General features: G+C 50.8%; 1 protein-coding gene across 2 annotated transcripts in view; it reads left to right on the top strand.

The window, feature by feature from the left end:
• Positions 1 to 21,375, top strand: part of GLI2 (GLI family zinc finger 2) — a 262,832-nt gene that overhangs the window by 129,348 nt on the left and 112,109 nt on the right. The window contains exon 1 of one of the 2 annotated variants that reach the window (XM_044936487.2): positions 8,176 to 9,298. The exons of the other annotated variant lie outside the window; for it this stretch is intronic. The gene's annotated coding sequence lies outside the window, so the exon portion shown is untranslated. Of the gene's footprint in view, positions 1 to 8,175; positions 9,299 to 21,375 lie in introns of those variants that run through there. 2 annotated transcript variants of the gene reach the window in all.

Here is a 21,375-nt window from a genome sequence, read left to right on the forward strand (position 1 = left end):
GGCTGTAAGCCCCTTCATTCAGAGTCATGGTTGCTTTTAATTCTCTTGGTGCTATCCCTGGAGCAGTCACTCAAAGCATCTTTAGAGGGTTGATGGAAGCATTACTGCAGATACTTAAATTCCTTGAGACTGAGGTTGCCTGGGCATCTTTCTAGAGTGGTTGTGGTGGAAAGGGAGTTCATACTTGCTGGGGCTCGGGGCAGGGGGGTGGTACAGAGCATGGTGCATTTTGGAGCCAGATGAGAGGGGCATTGATTCCCAGGGCTGATGACCTTCAGTGAGTCACTTAACCTCCCTGAGGCTCAGTGTCTTTACTGTCAAGAAACAAGATATAAACAATCTGTGCAAGTAAATGGGTGTGTGTGTATCCATGGTACTGCGTGTGGCTGGTGGGTGATGCCTTCCCCTCTCCCATGTCCATAGATTCAAAGACTGTTTAAGGCCTCCTTTGACACCCCCGCCTCCACCTTGTTGAGTTGGGATGGGCAGAGCCAAATGAAGCTTTCTGAGGATGCCGGACTCCCGGGCCAGGGCCAAGCTGTGACCCGCAATGGGCAGTCTTGGATGTTTCTTGGCACTCACTCTCCTGGCTCCACCCTGGTCTGCTTGCATCCTGCTGTTTTCCCTCTTGGGCCTTAGTATCCCCCGGGCAGGATGGGGAAAGACAAAAGCTGCTGAGTGACTGGAGGGCTTGGGTTCTGCCTGATGCCTTGTGTCGGCCCTCCACCTTGGACTCCCATGCAGCTCAGTAGTCAGTGGGCTGCTTCTCACTGGGTACCTGGGCAGTGATGGAGGTGAGCTCGGACTCAAGACATCAGGAGGAGAAGGGGGAGGCTTAACCCTGGGGGATGCATACAACGCTGGGGGCCACAGGCTTTTAATCAACCGAATTCCCTCCACCCCTCCCTACTCCACTTATTACCTATTAAATAATTATCTCATTTGGAAAGTGTTTCTTAATGTAGGGCAGATTCCTCCCTGAGGCACGGGTTTTGCGATGGGTTGTCTCCTGCGTGTTCCAGGTTGGGACAGGACTGGAGCAGTCTTGCCCCGGCAGTGCCTGTGCACGAGACTCAGTCCTGGTTGGGCTTTGCCAAGGCACAGCCTGCTGGGGCGTCGCCTCCCCGAGCCCCAAGATGACCTGGCTAATAGCTTCATTACAAAGATGCTCTTCATCGTCTCATAAAGGAGGTTGCCTGGGGCTGGGCAACCTCCAATTACTTGATATTTTCTGGGGCCCTCCCCAAACATCTGGCAATGACAGAGATGGAAGGGGCTTTTTTCCTTTTTACAGGTGAGGCCCTGGGGAGGGGAGGGACCATCCTGAGGTCATATACTGAGTTGGTTGTGAAAGTAGAAGCCAGGGCCTCCTGCCTGAGAGAATCCAGAGCTTTCTCCACTTCATCCTTCCTTGGTCTTGGAATGTCATGTTCACCAAATGTGCCCCTCCTTTTGTAGGAAGGGGTTGTTTCCTGAAACCAGAGCTGGGAGACAAAGAGTGAGTGAGTGATGAATGAAGACAGCTAAGCCTCACAGCAAACAACCTTATAGAGGAGCCTTCTTTTTTGTTATTAAAAAGTTATGCCTGCTTTCCAGATTGTGTGTAAACAGTCCTGAACCCCATATAGAAAAGCAGGCCTCGCCCCGCCCTGTCTGCTCCCAGAGGTCATCACAGTGGCTAGGCAGGCACGTGTCTTCCCTTGGCTACAGGATGGAAGATGGATGGGGTTGGAGAGGAAACTCAAGAGGTTGGGGGAGTTTGTCAAGGTCCCCCAGGTGGATCAGTGGCTGTGGACCAGGGCTGTGTCCAGACTTACTTCCTGGTCTACAGTCAACCCACGGCCAGGAATTTCTGTCTCCTTCACACTGTAAGATGCTGCAAGGCATGACTTTGGTCCCCGTGCCACCACGGAACTGTGTGGCATGCTATATGTCCCACCTTGCCTCACCTGGGCTCCTTCATCTGCATGGTAGGGTCCCTCATCCTCTCCCTGCCTTCATCCTGGTCTTGAGACTCACTCCAGTTCTGGCCGAGGCCCTGGAAGCTCCCTGTGCTCAGGCTGGTTCTCAGTGTCATTGATAGAAGATCTAAAGGCTCCCCTTGGGAAAGGAGGGGTGGGGTGAACTGGGAAATTAGGATTGACATCTGTATACTACTGTATGTAAAACAGATAACTAATGAGAACCTACTGTAGAGCTCAGGGAACTGTACTCCCTAAATAGGAAAGAAATCCAAAAAGAGGGGCTATATGTATACGTATAACTGATTTATTTACTGTACAGCAGAAACTAATACAACATTATAAATCAACTAAACCCCAATAAAAATTTTTAAAAAATAGAAAAAGTAAAGGCTCCCCTTGGACTTGGCCCAAAGTCAGGACTCTGGGATTGGGACTCACCAGTGGTCACTGTTACCTGGAGTGGGGAAGGGGCACTTTGGTGTGAAGGATGAGTGGCTGAGCTGTGTAGAGGGACCCGGAGTGGGCATTTCAGACAGCTGTCCTGGTGGATCGGAAATGTGTGAAGGGTCTGGAGGGAACCTCTTTGCCTTGGGAGAAGGTTCGGTGGAAGATTCCACTGTGTGCAGGCAGGGGCTCATCGTACAGCCTGGGCTCAACTCCACTATTAATAGGTAGTCATTGAGGGTTCTAGAGCAATGGAGGTGCTAGACACAGGGGATGAGGAAGGAATTGGGCTCTGTAATTCAGTTCTGTGAGGCCTCAGAAAAATTACCCCACTTCTAATACTGTAGGGGTCAATGTCCCTACCTTACAGGATTGTTGTGAAAATTGGAGCTGATTTCATTCCATACCTGATGCAACCCTCACAGGCAGGAAGTGTGCAGCGCTGGTGGTTGTGATGTAACCCGTGTAAATGATGGTGACTGAAGCTGAAGGCTGGACCACCAGGCCCTTAAAATCTTGGAGCCCCAAAACCCGTGGCCCCAGCAATAAAACTGTGGTTTATTGTTCAATGATGGGTGATGGGTGATGAATTAAGATGCTGAATCCCTCTGCTCTCTTGCCATCCCAGGGCTGCCTGTGTTCAAGGCACCATGATCCTGCCAGGCTCCAAGGATGCCTGTAGAACACTGCAGTGGGTGTAGGTCCCATGTGTAATGAGTGCTGAAGTGAGTATAAAACACCCACAGGCCTGGCCTGTGATTCAGCTCAAAGTGACAAGAACTGGGAGATGGTCCTAATACCAGGCCCGTGGCCGGGGCCAGCTGCCCTATAGCCACCTGGGCTCCTGTCAAGTCCTTTGGTTCACTTCCTTGCTTTTGAAGACAAAAAATCAGTCTCATGGTTTAGTCTCTAAGTCTGGCCGGGTCTTGGGCCCCCTGGGGAAGTGGACATGGTGGATTGCTGATGCCACAGCGGGGCAGACTCTCCGCAGCCCCAGCGGTGCCCTCCCACCTCCCTGACCTTGGGTGTGTGAGAGCCTGCTGAGCTGAGCTCCTTTGTTAATACAGATGAAAAAGGCCTTAACCTGTGGGCGCTGAACTGCCCAACCTGAAAAGGTGACTTGGCTGCCTGCACAGCAAGTGCTAAGAGGCTCACGAGCTGGCCTGTCTACCCTACAGACTCATTACCGCTGGACCACAGTGGAATCGCAGAGCTAGGTAGGGATTGTGTCTGCAGGCTCCGACAGCTCTGCGGATTTCAATGAGCTGATCGCTTGTCATTTTTTATTAATGAGCGAGTGCCTGATTCATTATACATCTGAGGGGTGAGCCACCCGAGATGGGGAGGAGGAACATGGAGACGCACAGCCGCCATGGAAGGGGTGAAGTGGCCCCACGTGTGTCTTTTCTTCCTCTTTTCCCAAAAGAAACAAGTCAGAAAAGGTGTCTGTCTTGGGCAGGCCAAGACAGATGACCTGCTGTGTGATGACAAAGGGGAGATGGTCGGATGGTCCCTTAGTCTGGGGGCTGCAGCACTTGGGAAATTCTCTGTGGCCACTTTCCCCTGGTTTCTCTAGTTCAAAGTCCCCTGCTTACCTGTGCCTTGACCAGGGTTGGGGGGTGGGTGGCGGTGAGCAGAGGGAAGCCAGGCCCCCCAAGCCTGGGACTGTTGATGAAGGAAAGGCTCAGCGAGCTCAGAAGTCTATGAAGGAGGTCCTCAAGGAGACCTGGAATGCACTTTGGGTGAGCGCTGGCCCCAAAGGCATTTGCTAAATGTTTGTGGGATGAACACATGCCTGCATGGGAGATGCCTCCTAACAGCAGGACGCAGTTCACCCGCCACGCTGCCAGCCCTCACCCTGTGCCAGGCTTCCTCTTGGGCACTGGAGACAACGGCAGTCCTCACTCTCTGGGAGCTCCCGGGAGTCCTGGGTTCTGTCTGTCCTGTCCCCGCACCAGCTGTGGGATTTCAGACACTCTTGTTTCCTTATCTGCAAGATACGCTGAACAGTGTCTGCCTGGCTGCCTCTCCCATGGGATGGATCATCTGTGAGAGCTGGAAGCCCTTGGCAGGGGCCGTGGGTCCACCAGGAGCACCTGGCATCCAGGTGAGCTGGCCAGGCTTGCCTGGCCTGGCAGGTGGGGACTGAGCTTTTAAGGAGACCTGTAGCATCCTTCTCAATATAATAGTTCCACTGTGCACGTGTTGAGCAGGCGCTCCGTGATTCTGGGTGAACGAGAGGGGTCTCCAACAGCCCTGGGGAAGTGGGAGGTGGCCGTGCTCCCCGTCAGTTGTCTGTGGGTCTGAGGTATGGGAGCATCACAGGAGCAGCCACGGCCACACAGCTGGCTGTGGGCTCTGCCATGTTCCAGCTGTTTCCACTGGTGTTTACAGCATCTGCTTCCTCGGGTTATAAGATGATGGGAGCCCTGGGAACAGCCTTTGCTGTGGCTGAACCATTGGAGGACCTGGCTTAGATTACTCACAACTTGACCTCCTTTCCTCAGGCCAGCAGGTCAGTGAGAAGAGGATGTGTCCACTGGGGGGCCTGACAGGCCTTGGGAGACCCTGGGAGCATGAGGTCTGCTTTGAGTTCCCCTGAGAAGGGCTCTCAAAGACTCCTGCTGCCCCCTCCACACCCAGTCTTCTGTGGCCCTGGCCAGTGACCACACTGCCCCCAGTGAAGGATTGTGTGAGCCGCCAGTGCCTGCCCCTTCCTCAGCACCCCAAGAGGACCAGCCCTGGCTGTGGAGTCCATCCCAGCCTTCTCTGCCCTGATGATGCGCTGTCTGCTTTGCTTCAAGCCCTAGGACACAACAGACATAACACACAGATCCGTATTCTGTTGTAATCAAATGCTTAGTGGCTTCCAGTTTGCTTCATTATGAGGATTGCATTGTATTTTTAATTTTTTTAAATTAATTTTTATTAGAGTGTAGTTGATTTGCAGTGTTGTATTAGTTTGATATGTGCAGCAAAGTGATTCAGTTAAATGTATACATATATCTGCTTTCAGATTCTTTCCTACATAGGCCATTACAGAGTACTGAGTAGAGTTCCCTGTGCTAAACAGCAGGTCCTTATTAGTTATCTGCTGTATGTACAGTAGTGTGTATATGTCAGTCCACTCTCCCAGCTTATCCCACCCCACTCCTTCCCCTTTGATAACCATAAGTGTATTTTTGGTATCTGTGACTCTATTTATGTTTTGAAAATAGGTTCTTTTGTACCTTTTTTTTTTTAGATTCCTCATATAAGCGATATCATATATTTATCTTTCTCTAGGGACTGTATCTTTAAATAGAAGTTTTAACTGTAGTTATGCAGTTTCCCAGCACATTGTGGGTCACCTGGAAACCCACTCACACATTATTCACTATGGAAAAATGCATCTGGGGTCCAAATCATTGGTTTGCAAAATGCTGAACTTGGGGAACACAACTCATTTGTAAGTGGGAACAGCCTGGATTCAGAATAAAATCAAGGTTCTGATGTGTCCTGTCTCACAAAGGCAAAGATAAGCCCAGAGAGGATGCGGCTAGGGGAGCCCAGTCAGGAAGGCTGGTGCTCAGAAGAGGCAGAGTTGCAAAGGCAGGAGGGAGACTGTGTGCTGGGCCTGCGGGCACATTAGATCAGCGAGAAGGCCAGCTTATCAGCTAAATGGCCCATTTTTGGGGGCGACCAGAGAGGTAAACAGCTTTCCAAGGGTGGTCACTCGATTTGGCCATCAACTGCAGGGCTTTGGTGGGGCCACATTTTCCAAGGTGTGGAGAACCTGTGTCTGAGTGGGATGCTCCCTGAGGGTGGAGTGGGGACAGACCAGTTGGGGACCTGAGGGAGCTGCTGTGGTCCTCCTCCGTGGCTTTGTTGCCAAGCTATGTCTGTTTTCCACCTGCTCTCTCTAGTATGGCTTCCTCAGGGCCAAGGCAGCTTGAAATGATCCTCTGGGCCTATGAGTAATGTTCTCTGCTGACCCTGGTGTGTTTATATGTCTGGGGGAAAGAGAGAGAGAGAGAGAGTTGTAGATGGTGGACTTCCTGGAGGAGATTCTACTACCTTCATGTCCCTGAGCTGGCCATTAGACACAAAATGGCTTTTGCTCTCTCTGGGCTTCCCAGGTGGCACTAGTGGTAAAGAACCTGCCTGCCAGTGCAGGAGATGTGAGACTTGGGTTTGATCCCTGGGTTGGGAAGATCCCCTGGAGGAGGGCACGGCAACCAACTCTAGTATTCCTGTCTGGAGAATCCCATGGACAGAGGAGCCTGGCGGGTTACAATCCGTAGGGTTGCAAAGAGTCAGACTTGACTCGCACGCACAGGGCATTTGTCAGGACATTTCTTAAAGCTCCCTTAAGCTCGGTGGAAGAGAACCAGCTTACTGCTGCAAGTGGAAGGTCTGAACAGGAGGGCAAACACCTTGGGAAGGGCTAACTGGAGATGGGTGTGGGGCCCAGAGAGCAGCCCTTTTTGCTGGGTGTCCATGGTTGGGCCAGGAACTGTCTCATTCTGGCCCAAGGGGATGGAAGGACGATGACATCCTGTGGTCCTGTCCCCTCAGGCCACCTCACTTCCGTCTCTGTGTAGGGTTGGGGGTGGGGCAGGCTGTATAAATCCAGCTTGAGCTTCTAGAAAGTTTAGAGGCATAATTGTAGCGATTTGGGAGGCTCCAGGCAGCCACATGCCTTAAGTCAGGAAGCATCTCCCTGGATGATTGAGAACAAGTAGCTGCTAGGCCAGTTCTCAACTGTCTGGGGAGGAGCCCCGGCCCCTACCTGCACCACAGCTCCCTGCATCGTGTCCTTGCCACCAGGAGAGGCTCTGGCCTGCAGCCTCCCCACCCCCGCCCACCCCAGACCTTGCACTCCCCCCAGGCTGAGGCTAAGTTTGGGTCACTTCCCTTGTGTTTTTTTTTTTTTTTGTGGGCTCTGTGGTGCCATCTGAGGCCATACCACCCAAGAAGGGGCCTGCTTTTTCATTTTGCTGACCCAGGAGGTTTGGGGATGAGCTTTTTGTGTAATCAACCAAGACAAACCTCTGACCCTTTGCATCTCCACCCATCCCATCTGGTTTGGCTGTCTCCTCCGCACCCTCCTATCCCAGGAAGTAGCCTTGACTCAGCTCCAGCCCTGCTGTTCGGAGTGTGGAGGAAGTGAGCAGGCCTGAATGGTGCTGACCTGGGATCCAGAGGCCCCAGTGATGCCCAGGTCCTGTGGGTGGGGCCTCGGTGGGGGCTCTATTTCTGGGGCCAAAGGCTGGCAGTGTGCCCTGGGCAGGTCAAAGATGGGACAGAGATGATGATGATGGGCAGGGAGGACACACCCAGCCTGGTGCCTCGTGCCCGTGGGCAGCACTGCCAGGACTTGGAGTGAAGGATGCACTTGGTGTTTCTGCACACAGTTCCTTCAAGATCCTAGGGAAGACCATGGTGGCCTGGGCTGCCTTCCTGACTTAGGAGTGGGTTCCACAGGCTCTGCCCTCTGTACGAAGCTGTCTTGCTTTGGGAGCCTCCAGGTGTGCTCCTGACAGCTTAAGTGGAAGGATTTGGAGGGTAGGGTCAGGGGTGATGTTGGCCACACTCGGTGGGTCCCTGTGGCGATGTGGAATTGGGGACCTTCTTTTAAAGAGGAGTGGAACTCCAAAGGGTCAGGGTGTGGGGAGTGGTAGATGGCTCAGAAGCCTCCCTCCTCCTGGTTATGCCCTTCCCCTCTGCCGCCACCCCCCCCCCCCCCCCCCCCCCCCCCCCCCGCCTTTCCATTCCTGAGGTGAATTTCTAGCCTCTTGTATTTCTGTTAATCCCATTAAGGCAGGCTCTCCCTTTGGGGACAGAATGGCCACCTTTCATTTTCATGATGCCTTGAGATCAAATGGGAGAAAGGGTACAGAATGTCCTTGGGGGTAAAAGGGCCGAAGAGGACCATGGTACTGACCACTTCCCACCCCAGTGGGCCCCTCCCCTCTGTGAGCAGAAAATACAGAATTCTTCCACCAGTTCGGCACCTGGCTAAAGTGGTGCAGGAGCAAGGTGGAGGCTTTGTAGATCAGTGGTCCTGGCCGACCTCCCCCGGCAGGTCCACAAGCTGTGTTTGATGGGCACTGCTTGTCCCAAGGTAATTGCCATGGCCCCCCTCTCTCTGGAAGGGGAATGAAAGAAGAAGGGTGAGCTTCCATAGCCTGGGGAGAATTCCACACTCAAAAGACAAACTCTGTATGTGTCATTTCTGCCAGTTGGCTTGGGGGTCACATCCTCTGTGACCCCTGCCTGTGAAGGGCCACTCTGCAAGCCTCTGCTCCCTAGCTCTGTGGCTCTCAGTGTCTGCACAGGACCAGGAATCTTCCAGAGATTCCTTGGGGGCAGTGGCCTGGGGTCCACTTACACCTTGGGCAAGTCACCTTTCCTTTCCTGGGCTCCGTTTCCCCTTCCTCCTCCGGGTCCGGATGGACCCCAGCGGTCCCAGCCGGCTCCCTCTCCCTCAATGGGGGCTGCAGAGCAGGGAGCTTGAGGCACTGCGGCCCCCCAGCTCCAGACCCTTGCCCCGGGACAGCCCAGCCCCGTGGAGGACCGGCGGACAGGCAGCTTCTCCCAGCAGGAAGGTGCTCCAGGCCAGAAACGTTCCCCGTAGGGAGGTGAACACGCTGCCCGCAGCGGCAGCCGGATCCCCCAGTCCAGCCGGCCTTTAGATTAGCCGCGTTCTTAAACCCTCCCGAACAAGGGAGCGAGCGCCGTTCATCAATGATTCATGCGCCCCGCCTCCCTCCCGGCGGCCACTTGATGTTCCCTCCCGCTGCTCCATCCCGAGGCTCCGGCGGCCTCTCGCCCGCCCGGCGGCACCCTCCCCCGCACGGCCGCCCCTCCAGGCGGGTGGCATTCCTCCTCCCTCCTGGCCGCGCTGGGTAAGTTGAAGGAGAAAGACCGCTTTCCCGCGACGCTTCAAGTGGAAATGAGGAGGCGGCTGCTCTTGTTTGCACAGGCCTGGCCTGCAGGTTCTGCTGCCGCGTCGCCACGCTCCAAGTTTGAAGTTGGGAGCATGAGTAGGGCCCAGCCAGGGGGAAGCTGGCTGGGGGAGGTGGGGGGAGAGGTGGGGGCGGGAATGCAAAGAGCTGGGGTGGGGGGTGGGGAGGCAGGACTTTGGCCACTAGAGAGAAAGAGAGAGAGAGAACAGAATTCGAAAGAAAGTGAAGTGACTCCTGCTTGGCGAAGGGAAGGAAGAGGTTGTCAGGGATTGAGTGGGAGGCAAATTCACATCGTCAATTGCAGGATTTCATCCCAGCTCCTCCTCCGGGACAGACAGCCCCTGAAACTCTCTGAGTGCCCACGAGAACTTTGAACTGGGAGCTTCTCCTGAGATCTGGCGAATTGGGGAGTCTGGGAGCTCAGCCTTCACCGCTGCCATTCCCTGGTGGTCTCAGCGGCAAGGAGGATTGCAGACAAGAATCTTTATTGTCTGTGGAGCCTCAGCTCCGAGTTACTTAGAAAAACATGTGTGTGTTAAAGCCGAGCTTCCCTGGGGAAGACACTGTGTTCGCATGAGGAATGAATTTGGGAAAAGTTGAATTGAGGAGAGGAAGAAACAAAATCGTATTCAGAAGGAATGTTCTCGAGGCTTGGCAAAATCTGGAAGACACTTTCTTTCATTGTCTCTTTTTAACATCCTTTTGATTCTTCCTTCTTCTGTCTTCCAACAAGTCCTTACTTGGCTTGGCCTTCAGGTCCCTAGGATAGAAGCCCCCAGGGGTCCTGAAAGTGGGGGCGATGGTGCCCCTGAGGCCTTGGGAGAGCCTCCCTGGTGTAGCGGAGTTCACACTCTCCAGGGAGGGCCAAGGAGGGACAGAGGCCCTCCTCAAGGGCTGGTCCCTGGGACATCTGTGTTTTCCCCTTCACTAGTTGGAAACAGAGAGTTACAGAGGGAGGTAAGGTCTTCTTGGCAGCTGCCTTTGGGGAAGTGGTGACACGACCCCACCATGTCAAATCAGAGACTGCTTGTGCTAAAGGAGAAGTGTTGGAAACTTACACGTAGTGGACGTAGTCGAACAGCTGCTGTCAGCTGGAAATATGCTTCTCTGTGTTATAAAGGGAAACCTTCCCAGGCAGAGGGAGCCGTGTGCCATCGCCCTATGAGGGGGCAGGAGGAGGGAGGAAAAGTCACTGTCCCTGGAACATGGTGAGGGACCAGGGAAGGGTGGGGATGAGATGAGAGAGGAGATGGGCCCCCTGATGTCACAGGCATTGAGAATTGGGACCCCCCTGACCCTCAGGGCAGCAGGACACACCCGATTGTCATGTGGAAAAATCTCTCGCTGCTGTGCTAAGACAGGGCTAGAGGGATGGGGCAGATGGCCTTGGAGGGTACCAAGACAGGGCCTGGCAGAGATGAGCGTGGCCTCGCCTGGAGCTGGGTGGGGAGGGTGCTTCCTCTGGCCAGCTGTTGGTGAGTCGGGGGCGGACTACAGTCAGGGGGCCAAGGCCCTGGACATTTGAGTAGAAAGTGCCATTCAGTATAATGGACACAGCTTAATCTTGCCCATTTGTGATTTTTAAACAAATCATGATCCCTACCTTCCAAACAGTTTAAGGTTTTTTTTCCTAGCCAGCCCCATCACAAACTTTTGAAGCATGAAATGAATTTTGCTGCCCCCCGCCAATAGGATCCTTTCCCTAGATAATGGATTTTATGAAATGGCTATAATCCTCCCAGGTAATGAGCGAAAGCTACACTCTCCAGTTGGACCCGGCATTCCTCTTCCTGATTTATGATGTATTGGTTAAAATAGTAAACTGATAGCAGTCGCAAAATAGTCATCAATCACTAGGCAGTGTTGTTTAAACTATAGAAAGGTTTCCAGAAGGGATATGCTAGAAGCCAGCAAAGGAACAGTTTGGCAGTACCAAAGGCGTAAAGCACCAATGAAAGCAAATCTATGTGCTTGTATTTCAAAGTTGGAGAAATGGAGTGAGGCAAGCCTGTTCTCAAAGGTCAAGGGATGTCCCCTCCTGGGCTCCAGACTGCAGGGGGTCCACGGCTCTCTCCATTTGACTTGTAGTTTGTTTCTCTTTCTAGACATTTTTGGAAATGTCCCCAGTTTCTAATGTGTATAAGAATGTTGGGCTAATGGGTGGTGTTGAGTTTTAAAGCAAAGCCTATCAAATGTCTAAGTGGCATCAGTGTATTTTAACTAACACTGGAGTACAGAGCCTTAAAGTGTCGGTTGGTGCTTGAGAGACTGATGTTCTTGGGAGGCGGGGAGGCGGGGCAGAAAGCTTGGTTTGGTTTGCAGCATTGTTTTCACAGAATTGCTCCGTCTCGGTGAGTTATTTCATAACTGTGAATTACTTCTATCAGTTTAAGTGGAAAACTTTTCCATCGTTGGCTGAATGAATGAATGAATGGGAGAAAAACTGTGATGATCTGTGTCATGTCTAGGTAACCCCCTCCCCATTTTATAGCTGAGGAAACTGAGTCCTGGGAGAAGGGAGCAACTTGGCTTGGGTCTTGTAGGGAATTGGTGAAGTTGTTTGGCGTGGGATGGACCCCAGTCAAGGTGCGATTCTCAATGACATCGACCAGAACTTGCGCTTTGCAGGTGACAGTGATCCGTAGTTGTGTCCGTGTAGTACTAGCCTGCGTTGGAGGGCAGGGTATAAAGTCAGCAGCAGGTGACCCCTGTGGTGAGATTGCATGGGCGCCTCTGCCCCTCCCAAGGGCTGTGCCACATGCCAGCTTCAGACCCAGCTCCTGCTAGAGGGCCACCCAGCCCCTGGTTGGAGCCCAGTGCCAGGAGCCCCAGAGCCTCCGGATGGCTGTCATCCGACCCCCTGAAACTTCCCTTTTTTATGGAGCCTCCTACAGAGCTGGCAGCCAGCAGGCATGCAGCAAATGCGACCCGTGTCCACTGAAAGCTTACTGCTTTCAGTTCAGTAAGCAGCCGTCAGGTACCAACTCTCTGGGCCAGGCCCCGTGCCAGCGCACAAATGGAAGTTCAATAAGAGATGGTTGGAAAGGCCACATGGGATCTGGGACAAGGCTGTCAAGCCCTGTCCTGGAGGTCAGCACTCTCAAATTGAAGATCGCAAATGCCAGGACTTGGAGGGATAGATGGGAAAGAGTGACTCATGACTGCACTAGTCTTGAACTAGTGAACTAGGAGAATGAGGCAGCCCTTCCCTCCCGCCCTTCCTCCAGGCCACAGCCACCAGGCTTCCGCAGGGGCGCTGATGCCGACACCCCTGGGAGCCTTCCTTATCCCAAGTCATGGCTTTTATCTCGAGAGGGGCTGCATCCCCGTGCCTGCAGTAAGCTGGACATGGTGGGCACTTTGTGAACATTTGCCTTCCAAATGCACAGAAGGGGCTGGCTTTTTGGAAACCTTCCCTCCAGGGGTCCTTGCAGGGCTGGAGATCCTAGCCTAGGCCTCTCCATCCCTTCTCCCCTCCCCACCAACTCTGTCCTGACACCTGGCCAGCCACACCCACCCAGGACAGAAACTTTTCTGTCCCTCTGTGCACCTGGCTGTCCAAAGGTGAGTGCTAAGCACATCCAATCTGCACTCTTCTCAAGGTGCGGTTTGCACAGGACGGCTTTTGTTCTTGTTAGAGTCGCTAACCTCTAAATCTATTTAACACCCCTTCCCTGGTTGTCCATCATTATGACACATGATTTTCCAAAGGATTTACTATTAGTTAGCAGCACAGGGCTTTCTCCCTGGGGTCGCAGCTACTTGCAGTGAAGAAAATGCATGTTCAATGTAGCAATTTGTCTTTTTTTTATATATTTATTATAAGAGTAAATGAGTTATTGTTGGAGACTTCAATATTATTGCAAATTAGGTGCTGCACATGGAGCTGGGCCCATTTATTATGTTTTCTAACTCCCACGGCAAGCACACCCGTTCAGAAACCAGCGGAGAATTCGGGCCCTTCCCAGGGGGCACCAGGTGGGGCGCTCAGGGTCTTCGCACTGTGCCGGGGTCGAAGGAGATAGGGAGCTGCCTGCTGAGGCAGGGAGGCAATACGGAGTTTGTCCTTGTGCCAGGCAGTCAGCGGTGGGCAGCCAAGTCAGCAGGCTGGAGCAGGCGGCAGCAACATGACCTCAGACCATGACACCCGCCCTGTGACCTGCTCCCAGCCCACATGGGGCAGTCAAGAAGCTGAGGTTGAAGATCTGTGCCTAGGGGTCCCTGGGGCCATGACCTCACTTCTGGCCTGGTGGTCCAGCCTCAGAGGCTGCATTTGTGTCTGATTTGGGATGAGCTTCTGAGGGATGGAGTGGTGGTGGCTGGACCCTTGCTGAGGTGTTGCTGTACCTGCTCACCCTGTTTGATAGCTGCTGCCTGGTCTGGAAGTGGACACAGGGGCTTCAGGATGCTCAGAAGAGAGCTGGGTCCTTGTCCACCAGAGCTGAATTCCATGGGGCAGAGTGAGAGGGCCCCATCCCATCAGAGCCAAGAAAGGGTGGGCAGAGACCCTGGCATGCAGGCTCTTCTCGAGGCTGGAGAACCAAGAGAAAGCCACCTAGCCAGTGGTCCAGTGGCCAGGGACACAGGCTTTTGCAGACCAACCAGCCCAGATCAGAGTCCTGGCTGTGTGTTCCCTCATGTTTGTGTGACTGTGGACAAGATGCTCAATCATGCTCTGACCTTCAGGTTCTCTTCTATAAAACGACTCTGGTAGCCCATAAGCATCATTGAGATTTGATACTCATGTCTCTTGAACCTTTAGCATGGTACTCAGCCCAGAGGAAGGGCTCAAAATGTTACTTGTTCAATTTACTCTTCCATGGGCTTTTCTGAAAAGGGGAGGCTTAAACCTTAAACATGAATTATTCACTTGATTTGACTGTAGTAGTAACATATGTGAATGGCAGGTGCAGAGGGATCCCTCCCTCCACATCACCGCCCAGAGCCCGTGGTGAAATCTTGGGCCATGTGCTTGCATTTCCTTCTGTGTCCACATATTATACACACACATCTATCTTCTTTTTTTTTTTTTTTTAACAAAATGAGATCATATTGTATTGCCTGCTTTGGAACCTTTTCACCGACCAGGGCATCCTGCCCACTTCACCACCCCCTGTCATTAAAATTCTACCACTGCTGTTCTCAAACATTTTGGTCTCTGGACTCCTTTATGCTCTTAAAAATTATGGAGAACTCCAAAGAGGTTTTTCAGAAGTGTTGTATCTATCGAAATTTACCATTTTCAAAATTCCAGCTGAAAAATGTGAAAGATACTTTCAACTCATCCTAAGATAATAGTTACAAAGCCACTTCAAGTTAAGGAAAACAAGCCATTTTTAGGAAAAATGTTTTCCAAAACCAAAAAAAAAAATGAGAAGAATGACCTTTTTTTTCGACTTCACGTACCTCTTAACTGTCTGGTCTTATAGAAGTTAGCTTTTTCATACGTTTCCTGCATTTGATCTGTTCCGTGGTAGCCTCTGGGAACCGCCACTGTCCACTCATGAGACAGCAAGAGGGAAAAAGATAACATCTTAGTAAAAGATAAAGATAGTTTGACTTTGTGGAACCTCTGAGAGAGCCTTGGGGTCCTCAGGGATCTTTATGCTCTGGTCCCCTTTTTAATGCCTAGAGAGTGTTTGCAGCCTCCCCAGCTGAGGCTGGGCCATAAGCATCCCTAGAAAAGTCAAAGGCTCCCTGGACAATGTTCTTCCTCTGAGCATTTGGCTGCATCTTTCTCCCCATTACCTTACGATGGAACCGACGTCAAACCTTGCTTATGTGCAGGGTGTGTAACTGCTGAGAGCGTTTCATACCTCTTTGGTCACCTTTGGTGTAGACGCCCAGGGTCTTCAGCCAGCCCAGCACCTCACCCAGATCAACTTCTTTGTCCAGAGGCTGGTCCAGGAGGAAACTGCTGCCCCAGGGTCTAGCCACACGGGAAAGCCCCCAGGTCCTGCCTGTCCTCACCCCAGAGCGCTTCTGGCCTCAGGCCTTGGTCCCTACTGGCACCCGAAAGGCCAGAATGACGACATTGAACTGAACAGGGCTGCTCTTCCAGAACCGCCCCTCAGGCCAACAGAGCCTACTCTGTGAGGGCTCTGTAGGTTTGTGCGAGGGCCCCTATTTGCCTTGGCGTTGGCCTGATTGCTCGTCTGGCTGGCCAGCCCTTTTCAAAAACTGGCTGTGGTGTTCTGAAACTTTATTTTTCAAGAATTCCTGGACCTGGAGCAAGGAGGAAAAAAGTTACAACAATGATCAAAAGAACCAGTAGCCAAAGTAGAATAGTAAGGATTTGGAGATACTGAGAATCATCAGAGAGCAGCATAGATCACCTATTAGGAGAGAGGCTTGTGGTGGGTGGCTGGGAGCCATGGCCCCGTGTATGTGGAGCAAGGCTGTGCCGACTTCTCCCTGCGTCAGCGTTTGGGGAAAAGATGGATGTGCCCGGAAGCGGCTGCACTCCTGTCTGTGTAAGCAGGGCCCACGTCGAACATCCATGGGTGGCATCCATCATCCACGACCTGTAGCATTTGTACTGGTTGTTTATGGTCTCCTGGCGTGCATTGTTTTCTCGGGGCTGAAATATAGCACGCTAATGAGGTATCTCTCTGCTCAGGAGGACGCGGGCGGCTTGGAAAGATGCCTCGGCAGGATGCTGACTAGTTTGTCAACAGCTGCATGCTGTGGCAGCTGCTGTCCGTGCAAAGAAGAAAAAGGAGTGTGGAGGGTGGTGCTGGGAGAAGCTGCAGGGAGGACACAGCGGGGGTTGGGTGCCTGGGAACCTCAGTTCAGTCAAGGGTGTGCCGGAGGTGACTTTCATTTGGGATGTGTGTTCCTGGGACTGACGGCCGTAGGGCCAGCAATCACTCAGTGGAATGTGGCTGGGGGAGGGCCGGGGGGACAGGTAGACCTGGGTTTGGGTCCTGGATTTCTCCCCATTCAGCCTGAAATAAACCTGTTTCCTCATCCATCAGATGGATGCGGGCACCCACTCTTATAGGCGTTGGGAGGCTTGACTGTGGCTTGGGGCTGTGCTGCATCTGAGGTGGCGGGGCAGCTGGTGGTAGTAGCTGAGCCTAGCATGGCAGACTTTGTACTCACAGGGGCTCCTGTTGATCAGGAACCTGGGCATGGGCAGGCGCTACCCCGCGGCGGCACATGGTATCTGATCAGAGTGGAGGCCGAGTGAGCATCTGCAGGTGGCTCAACAGCCACAGAGTGGGCTCAGGGGCCAAGGGAACTGGACCAAATCTGGGGGAAGCCTCAGGAAGGACCTCAGGGACTTGTGCTCTGGGTACCAGAGTGCTTCTGGCTGAGGTGCTTCTCAGTTGGAGGGAAGTCATATGAAAGGCAAGTGGCCCAGATGAGGAAAGGGAGGGGTTTGGGAGGAGTTTGAAAACAATTTTCAAGCCAAACAGAGTAAAACAAATATCATATGATATCATTTTTATGTGAAATCGAACTGGGGGAAAAAAAAGACACAAGTGAACTTATTTCCAAAATAGAAAGGGAAGGAGCGCAACCCTGTGCTCTGTGACAATTTAGAGGGATGAGACGGAATGGGACATGACAGGGAGGTTCAAGAGGGAGGGGGCATACCTATAGATGATTCATGTTGATGTATGGCAGAAACCAACACAACATTGCAGAGCAATTATCCTGCAATTAAAAATACATTAAAAAAAAAACAAAACAGAAAGAGACTCATGGACACACAAAACAAACGTGGTTACCAAGGGGAAACAGAGGGGGAATAAATTAGGAGGCTGGGGTTAACAGATAGATACTGCTATCAGTTCAGTCACTCAGTCGTGTCCAACTCTTTGCGACCCCATGGACTGCAGCATGCCAGGCTTCCCTGTCCATCACCAACTCCCGGAACTTACTCAAACTCATGTCCATTGAGTCAGTGATACCATTCAACCATCTCATCCTCTGTCATCCCCTTCTCCTCCCACCTTCAATCTTTCCCAGCATCAGGGTCTTTCCAGTGAGTCAGTTCTTCGCATCAGGTGGCCAAAGTATTGGAGTTTCAGCTTCAACATCAGTGCTTCCAATGAATATTCAGGACTGATTTCCTTTAGGATGGACTGGTTGGATCTCCTTGCATTCCAAGGGACTCGCAAGAGTCTTCTCCAACACCACAGTTCAAAAGCATCAATTCTTCGGTGCTCAGTTTTCTTTATAGTCCAATCTCCCATTGATACATGACCACTGGAAAAACCATAGCCTTGACTAGATGGACATACTGCTATACATAAAATAAATAACCAAAAAGGACCTACTGTACAGCACAGGGAACTCTACTCAATATTTTGTAATAGCCTATTAGGGAAAAGAATCTGAAAAAGAATAGATATATATATTATATATGTATGTATGTATAACTGAATTTCTGTGCTGTATACCTGAAACTTACGTGATATTGGAAATCAACTATACTTCATTAAAAAATTTTAAAGAGAGAGAGAATGTATCCTTGGATTAGAAGAGCCATGATACATGCACCATGTCCCTGGTGAAACTTCCCAGCTTGTAACAACAGCAACTAATAATACTATCTGCTCCTCTTTATGATCCACTAGCCATGGCCCACGGAGAAGGCAATGGCACCCCACTCCAGTACTCTTGCCTGGAAAATCCCATGGGCGGAGGAGCCTGGTAGGCTGCAGTACATGGGGTCGCTAAGAGTCGGACATGACTGAGCGACTTCCCTTTCACTTTTCACTTTCATGCATTGGAGAAGGAAATGGCAACCCACTCCAGTGTTCTTGCCTGGAGAATCCCAGGGACGGGGGAGCCTGGTAGGCTGCTGTTTATGGGGTTGCACAGAGTTGGACACGACTGAAGCAACTTAGCAGCAGCAGCAGCCATGGCCCAAGCCCTTTACAGACACCATCTTTTTTCTTGTCCTGACAACCCTACCTGTGTTATTACCTATAAATTCTGTAGAGTCAGTCATGATAAAAATCCCTGGAGGATTCTAATGGAATTCTCCAAGTTGATTGTAAAATTCACATGGAAGAGGAACTCATCCCACAGAGCCAGGACTGTTCTGGGAAGGAAGACAGTGATGGGGATGGGAGGGCTGCCCTTGAGATGCAGAGCTGGAGTGATTATAGCAGAGCATTGCATCAGAATGAAGAGTCCAGAAAGACAGAAATGTAGAATTGGAGGGTTAGCCTGTTTTTAACAAGGCTGTCTATTGAAATCAGTAGAGAATGATAACAGTTTTGTTGGTAGAATTAAGAGAATGGGTTAGAGAGAGAGAAATTAAATTCATAACTCCTATTTTTTTTTTTCTTAATTCAAGTTGTATAAGTGAACTTCTCTATTCACCCCAGCACTTTGGCTGCCATGGGAAGCCTTACACAAGACACAAATGTGAAAGCCTTAAAGGAAGAGATGGATATGTTTGACTGTATCAGAAATGCATACTTCTTCCCAGACATTTTTATTAGGAATTTTCAATACATTTTCAAAATTTTCAAATTTTGAATTTTCAAACGTTCAGCAGAGCTGAAAGAAAATTCCGACCCGATGCTGCCATGATCGTGTTCCTCTCCTGAACCACGCATCTGTCTGTCCATCTGTGCCTCTCTTCTACTTCTGTTTCATCTGATTTCTGAGGCAAATCAAAGTGAATTGGTGCCATCAGTGAAACGGTAAACTTTTATAGGAAAAAGGTGCTATAAATGAAGTTAAGAGACATGGCAGCTTGGGAGAAAACTTACTACACACAACTGAAGGGCAGGAAACTTCACCAAATGAAGAAAAGGATGGTCCCATTTTTCTAAAGAATAGATAAAACATCAGATCAGAACAGATCAGTCACTCAGTCGTGTCTGACTCTTTGCGACCCCATGAATCGCAGCACGCCAGGCCTCCCTGTCCATCACCAACTCCTGGAGTTCACTCAGACTCACGTCCATCGAGTCAGTGATGCCATCCAGCCATCTCATCCTCTGTCATCCCTTTCTCCTCCTGCCCCCAATCCCTCCCAGCATCAGAGTCTTTTCCAATGAGTCAACTCTTCGCATGAGGTGGCCAAAGTACTGGAGTTTCAGCTTTAGCATCCTTCCTTCCAAAGAAATCCCAGGGCTGATCTCCTTCAGAATGGACTGGTTGGATCTCCTTGCAGTCCAAGGGACTCTCAAGAGTCTTCTCCAACACCACAGTTCAAAAGCATCAATTCTTCGGTGCTCAGCCTTCTTCACAGTCCAACTCTCACATCCATACATGACCACAGGAAAAACCATAGCCTTGACTAGAGTGACCTTTGTTGGCAAAGTAATGTCTCTGCTTTTGAACATGCTATCTAGGTTGGTCATAACTTTCCTTCCAAGGAGTAAGCGTCTTTTAATTTCATGGCTGCAGTCACCATCTGCAGTGATTTTGGAGCCCAGAAAAATAAAGTCTGACACTGTTTCCACTGTTTCCCCATCTATTTCCCATGAAGTGGTGGGACCAGATGCCATGATCTTCATTTTCTGAATGTTGAGCCTTAAGCCAAGTTTTTCACTCTCCACTTTCACTTTCATCAAGAGGCTTTTGAGTTCCTCTTCACTTTCTGCCATAAGGGTGGTGTCATCTGCATATCTGAGGTTATTGATATTTCTCCCGGCAATCTTGATTCCAGCTTGTGTTTCTTCCAGTCCAGCATTTCTCATGATGTACTCTGCATAGAAGTTAAATAAGCAGGGTGACAATATACAGCCTTGACGAACTCCTTTTGTTATTTGGAACCAGTCTGTTGTTCCATGTCCAGTTCTAACTATTGCTTCCTGACCTGCATACAGATTTCTCAAGAGGCAGATCAAGTGGTCTGGTATTCCCATCTCTTGAAGAATTCTCCACAGTTTATTGTGATCCACACAGTCAAAGGCTTTGGCATAGTCAATAAAGCAGAAATAGATGTTTTTCTGGAACTATCTTGCTTTTTCTATAGAAATAGTTAATTATGAGAAGAGGAATTGTCAATGTAATTTGGATTAAAGGAAAACCTCTCAACCTTCCTAGTATTTAGGGAGTAGATCTTGATTTGGCAAAGATTTAGTAGTCGGCTAATGTTGAAGGAAAGACAGGATGCCTGCTAACGGCCCTCTCTTGGTCGCTGGTACAGTGTGAGCTGGGGCTGGGGGCCTGTGGCAGCAGATAATGACAGTTTCCCTTCTCAGGATCTACTCTGAAGGAGCATGTACCCAATGAGGCCTGTACATAAAAGTCCCTTGTAGCCCTGATTAAAATAACGAAAGGTTGCAAATACCCCAAGCAATCCATAAATGTTTAAACAAACCATGGCACCTCCATTTAGAGGAACCATATACAGCAGTTGAAAGTGAGTCTGATCTGTTAGTTCTGACATGGGCTGATCTTGTAAGAAGCATTGCTAATTGAACCGTGGACAGACTATATCTCTTATTTGTACAGTGTGAAGCAGAGAAACTGAGAAACAGTACAGCCAGCCTTTATTGGGTTTGTGTTTTCAGGCTCTTTCTGCCTATTATCTCTGTTCCTTGACAGAAGGCTATGTAGTCCTATTCTTCCCATTTCACAGATGAGGACAGTGAGGTGAGTCTTGCCAGGATCACATCTGGACTCTCCTGCCTGCAAAGCTGTTGCTGTTTCTGCAATGCCTTCACTTTGTTTAGACAGGAAAAAATGATACCTGTCCAGAGCAAAAGCTCAGGAAATTGAATTCCCTCCCTACCTTCAGCTTTCAGACCTTGCTATTATTCAAATACTATTATTTACATATATAGCTGCAGATCAGAAATACCATTTAGGTACAAGCTGGAGAAGGCAGGGGACATGCCGTGGGCAGGGCTCTTTGTAGAGGGTCTGGTGTCCAGAGGTCTAGTTTCTTTTTCCTTGGGGCTGGCCAGAGGTTACCAAGGCTGCCTTACTTGCTGAGCAAGCATCTCTGCTGGAGGAAACAAACTCTTTGGGGTGATGTCATGGAGCCATTCCCCATAGTGTCCTGCTGGCCATGCATGCCCTGACCTGGGGGGCTC

The sequence above is a fragment of the Bubalus bubalis genome, chromosome 2, assembly GCF_019923935.1.
Source record: "Bubalus bubalis isolate 160015118507 breed Murrah chromosome 2, NDDB_SH_1, whole genome shotgun sequence".
Lineage (NCBI taxonomy): Eukaryota > Metazoa > Chordata > Mammalia > Artiodactyla > Bovidae > Bubalus > Bubalus bubalis.